Source organism: Tuber melanosporum (genome assembly GCF_000151645.1).
Source record: "Tuber melanosporum whole genome shotgun sequence assembly, scaffold_1, strain Mel28".
In the NCBI taxonomy this organism is placed as follows: Eukaryota; Fungi; Ascomycota; class Pezizomycetes; order Pezizales; family Tuberaceae; genus Tuber; species Tuber melanosporum.
This window is the reverse complement of record NW_003298755.1, coordinates 1,723,907-1,730,276: the sequence shown is the minus strand read 5'-3', so window position 1 is coordinate 1,730,276 and position 6,370 is coordinate 1,723,907.

Here is a 6,370-nt window from a genome sequence, read left to right as displayed (position 1 = left end):
TAACCTAGCCCTCAACAGGCAGCGTTGGTAAACACATAAGGCCAGTTTGTAGTCCTCCTTCCGCTCCACCTTGCATTTGCAGTACTGGCGTAGCTGGGCCACATCCAACCTCATTCTTTTCAACTCCGGTGTCCACCACTCACACTGACCTCTGCCAACGGAGGCCTGTGGAAGAGTGTCTACCACTTGTCTTACTCCTTCCCACAGCCTCCCATCTTCCACTCATAGCAAGGCATCCAACCGTTTCTCAACCTTCTCCCAGACCACCTTCTTCCAGGCTGGCCTCCGATGCATGATGTTGTCAGGAAGGTCAACTGCTAATTTGAGGGCTTGAGTACTGTGATCACAGCCAGTAGCGTCCAGGTATCGGTGTCTGACATATGGTACCCAGTGTAGGCAAAGGTCAATTCTGGAGATGTCTCGGAAGGTGGATACTGTTGGGGGGACCATGTACATATCGCGAATTGGGGCCATGAACCACTGTTTCAGCCATCGCCCGCCCGTATTGTTATGGTCCACATTGGGGTCCCAGTCCTGGTGTTTAACATTGAAGTCCCCAAACGCAATGTCCAGTTTCCCAAGTTCACCCAACCAACCAGCGAACTGGTTTTTAGTATAACCGAGTTGAAAGTAAACCCCGGTGAGCACCCTCTTCACCCCTTTCTCCCAATAGCCAACACTAGCACTACTCTCTCCATGCCCCACTATTTCAAAAACTCTACAAATATGGGACCTAACAAACACCTCAACTCCTGATTTTCTAACGAAGGAAAACAAATCCTACCCATTAACATCTATAGGTACATGTAGCCCCCCCAAGTCAACAGAAGATTCAATAATAAAAAATAAATCAACAAAGGAAAAATAAGTACCAGGTACTGCACCCATATTTGTCCAACTCAAAGCAGAGGGTAAAAGAATCTACCCCCTGGTTGACCTTAAACTATGTAATGAGAACACAGTTATGGACAGTTTCACTATCCTGAACCAAACTCAAATGCTAAATGCAGTTGGACAGGCTAGATTCTGAAGCAAGATTGACCTACGCGATACTTATCTCCAAACAAGGTTAGATCTAGAAAGTAAACACTATAACTATTTCAAGACACATTTTGGAAGTTTCATTAGCTGAGTTATGTTATAAGGTGATATAAATGCACCAGCCACCTTCATGTGAATTATGAAAAAGCTGCTAAGTAAGTACCTCCACCACTTTGTATGGGTATACATTGACAATATCTATATCTACTCGAACTCTGTGGAAGAGCATGCATACTATATCAGTTTGGTAAGTACTAAGCTAAGAGAAGTCAAGTTCTATGCAAGCCAAAATAAATCTATTCTATTTGCTGATAGTTTCAACATCTTAGAGCATGTTATAGACAATGAAGAGATACCCACTACTCCTAGAAAAATATCTTGTTTAAGAGAATAGACAATACCCTGGAACTAGAAGGAGCTCATGTAATTCCTAGGACTTGTCAACTACATTTTCCAGTTTCTACTACATTAAGTGACTGTAACTGCACCACTCACAGACTTTACTGGTAATGCAGAATTCGTTTGGACCCCTACCTATAATCAGGCATTTAATAAGATTAAGGAATTAATTAAAAATACCAACAGTATACAACATTACAACTACAGTAAACCAGAACTAAAATGGCTGATTACTGATGCATCAGATGTAGGAGTTGGAGCATGAGTTGAGCAAAAACCTTGACATGAAATAGCATGACCTGCAGAATTACATGGTAGAAAGTTTACTAATTCACAGATGAACTATGAAACCAGTGACACAGAAGCCCTTGTAGTTATCGATCCTCTTTCCTCCTTCAACCATATCCTGATGGGTAACACCTTTGTCATTGTTACTAACTACCAACCACTCATTATCCTAAAGACCTACAAGATCTCAGGAGGAATAAGAATGTGATGAATAGGAGAAATGAGTAAATACTATGCAAATATCACTAACACCTCTGGAAGAACCAATAATTTAGATAATACTCTCTCCCACATTTATAAAAACCAAGCACTCCCCTATTCTTCTTTTGTTTATGACAATACAAGATAAAGCGAAGACAGCCCTGATGACACTTGCTATGAACAAGAACTGACAATGACTACCGCCAGTACAGCTCCTTCCTCCAATCCTTTCTCCTATACTATGTATAGGGCAGCAGGAACAGGAAGAGGAAAGAATATCGATAACGAATGGAAAGACAATTGCACTCTACATAGTACTCCTCCTTATGAGCTTGAACAAAGCACACTGATTTGGTCCTACTGTTACCTTGATACCTGTTCATTTCACTAGATTGAAAATATATTCAGCAATAAATACTAGTGAATATACTATACCTCTAGTAAGAACTCTAAAAGTACCAGTTACGGTACTGCCGAAGAAGGAGAGGAACAATAAATGATGGACAATACTATGGATGGAGTGGCCCAATTCCTCCTTACCTTTAATCCTGCTTCAAGAAGACTGCAAGGTCTTGAACAACCTGAAGAAGCAGCCTCCTGTCTGGAAGAAGCATTATGCCTTAAAGCAGCATGCTACCTGTACCCTCTACAGTCAGTGCCTCTACCCTTGCCTCCCTCAATAGATTCACGACCACAATTGGGTAGACCCTTATGAGTATACAATGACAAAAGAATTGTCTCTATCATACCACCCGTGATTTCCATATATCACTGACAACTCTATGAGACTTGCAAAGAAGAAGAAGAACCTATTGTTCTGATAAGAGGATCTCATATTGATGATGAAAAAGATGTTAGATCAACTTTATATGAATTAACCTCTTTCCGAAGCCAAACAATAGCAGGATACTGCTCCAACCCAGTTTATTTCAAATCTATAGACAGCTTCAAACATGGTAACCTTGCTCCAGATAACATATCTAATGGAATGGTTTATACAAGTACCTGCTATAGTGAACATTATCTATACATCCCAAAAAGCTACATGTTCAATAACATGACTATTAAAAAGTATGTCATTACCAAGATCCTCATCAAGAGACAATACTATGCATACAGGAACATCCGTTACGCCTTAGAAAATATTTACTGGTCTGAAATGCAAAAGGACTGCCCAGATTTTACTAAACAATGTGAACTCTGTCAAGTGAATAAGGAAAGAACTCAACTACCAGAAGGAAAGAAAAAGACCCTGCAGTTATTTTGTAAAGTGTTTGAATTCTTTGCTATCTATTTTGCTGGACTATTCAACAATTTCGCTAGTTATGACACCATATTGGTGGCTGTAGATTGTTTCTTTGGATATACATGGCTCATATCAAACAAGATCACAGACTTCTCCAAAGACACATAGAATAACCTACAGCGATACATATTTACTCCCGATGGATATCTATTATTTATTGTCAATGATGTTAATTCCTGTTTCGCAGCCAGATTCTGGAAACAGACTTTAAATTTCCATAGAATCAACTACATCATGGCCACTGTAATGATCCTACTCTTTTTTACTTAGTTCTTCAACAGGTAATGACCTTACCTCTTCTGTTCTCTAGATCGCTAGATGGCGTGAATGAGTCCTTATTGTTACTATCACTTCTGATAATGAAGATTGTTGTTGCACTCGTATTACCTCTTGAAAGTGAGACCTCTTTCTTACGTAGTATTGCAAAAGCTATGTATAAAGTATTGCTTCAACTTATAGTATAGGAAAGAACTTAAGTCGTTGCGTGAGGGGTCTGTACTGGAGGTCCTTGTTATTATTTTTTTATTTTGTTATTATATTATTTATTTTTCTAGTTATACATACAGTAAGGCTGGGAGTCATATCAGCTAGTACCATGTAGACTCGCGCCTCCACCCTGCCTTATTCTCCAGTAGCCAGTAGAAAAACCGCGATCCATGAAAGGCTAATACTAGTAGTCAGGTGCCCAATCCTCAGATCCCACTACTTGAATGTAGAGGGGTCTTGCCTAGAGGCACTGATACCTAATCAGTCCTGGCTTTAAAAATCTCTGCTGCCAGTTTCCAGCATGTCAATCTACAAGCAGTAAAAACAGAAAGCCTGGGAACCCATTCTTTAATATAAGAATATCCCCCATACCCACAGTACACTCCACATGGAACAGAAGAAAACTCAAACTAAGGAAACCCTAAACTGAAGCCCAAAACCAACCCCTTGCCTACAACTACTAGATTCCTGGCCAGACTAGTGGGACAGACCACATCTGTAAAGTTGAAATCAGGAATAGGCATGTCCTCTTGGTAACAAAAATGTATGTCTTAATGTAACGATCCCTCCTTGGATGGTTAGTTCTTGGCGACGGGGAACAATACTTCTCTTCTTTTTCTGTTTCTTTCCATATTCTTACGATCAGCTCTAGGCCTCTGGCTACGTTACCGATAGTACAAGACCTTGGTCTTCTATTGGGAACGCCTATCGTAAGCTTTCTCTAACTCTTCTTCATAAAGATCTTTCCTTGGTGTAATGTTAACGTTGCAATCAAGATAAAGATCGTAAAGGTGTTTTATATTCATTAAAGTAATAAGTAGGAAAAGTACTTAGAACAAAGTGTGAAGAACCTATCCTCCCTGGCCGCGTCGGCCTCCTTATATAGTGTTCTTCCCACCCATAGTCATATGACCCAAAGTGATCACATGTGCAAAACCAAATCATAACAAACTAGTCATGTGACCAAAGTGGTCACATACTCAAAACCCATGACCTCATAGTAAGGTCATGTGCAAAAACTCAGAAACCAATCATATCACAATAAACTAGTCATATGACTCAACTGAGTCATATGCGTGAAACTCATGACCTCATAACGAGGTCATGTGTAAAATATCAATCATGTGCGCAAGACATACCCGTAAGGTACACTCACAAGGCATACTCACCAAGCGCACATCCCATGACTCGTAATCAAGTTATGCGTGAAATATAAAAAATCATAACATAATAAGTCAGATGACCCAAATGAGTCGTATGCGTGAAACAATAACATACCTATGACTCATAATCATGAGTCTTGTGAAAATCTTTTCCATGCCAAGCCACGTTCGTGACACTTAAACATATAGCCAATGATTGTAAGTAGGAGAAACCGTATGGAAAGAGTACCTGCTGTAAGCCGGTGGTATTAGCAAAATGAGAACTTCAAGCCATCTGTTCAGGAGAGTCAAAGAGACTGCCTGAGGCAGTAAAAGAGGATGTAGTGGTAAGGTACCAGCTGACAGTAGTAGGATACTAGCTAATGTGACTGAAGAGAAAAAGGTAAGAAGGGCCTAAGTCTCAGGACTAACTCAATAGTCACCGAACTGTAGCTGTATTACCACATCTCTTATATAGTCCCTTGTTCTGTGAGAGATTGTCTTACTTAGTAGAAGAGATCCCACTGGCAGTGGGCAGGCAGAAGAGCAAGAGTAGGAATGCAACCATAGCTTGAATCGAGTGACTATGCAAGTATGGTCGAATCTCACTACAAGACTGACCCCAAAGTTATTAGCTGAGGCATTCCATGACAGGCATCGTACAAGTGGGGAGAAAGACATCCACTACTACCAGTACTAACTAGAAGTGAAGAGAGGAAGTCGACCATGTCAAAGCTAGGTAAGCCCCTATAAGTGAGACAGGACTACTGGGCGAGCCCAGATAACTCTCCTATCAAGAGGACAAGAGACTGGTAAGGCAAAGGGGGAAGAGTATGGAAGAGTTTTCTTTACGTTTAGACGTAACTAAGGAGGGGGTAGCAGGGAGTCGGGGGGGCCATGATCACTGATGTAGTATTGCCAAATTATATGAGAGCAAAATAGGAGTGACAGAGTATGTGGTACCAGATGTCCTTTTTTTTCTTATTTTTTTCATAATCATTTAATTTATTGTTAAAGGTACAAGAACATTACATACAATGTGTTAGGCGGAGACAACTTGATAGACTTCAAGATTGTCTAAACCAAGCGAGATTCGTTTTTGTAGACGGAGATTGTCTAGGAAGGCTCGGAATTCGCTCATTTCGTTTATGACTACTAGGAGCAAAGTAAAGTAGGTAAAGTAGGGTAGAATCGTAAAAACAATATTATATTGTTCAGGTCTCTTCTCCGTTGCTTGATGATGTCTAAAGCTTGGGAGGCACTTCAATATTAATATTCCGCATCTGAGTGTTTGCGGACTACATCTATTTATCATACAACTATGTACTTCTTTAATCGTAATTCACAATGTCGAGTTTTCTTCCAAGGTGCGAACACCTGTGGACCCTGAAAACCATCATACACTCTTCGGTAATTACGATATTTCTTCTTAGGAAATGTACTGTCTCCAATAGTAATATCCCGATTAGCAGAGTCTTTGGACTTATGGTCTAGTTCTTAATTCGAA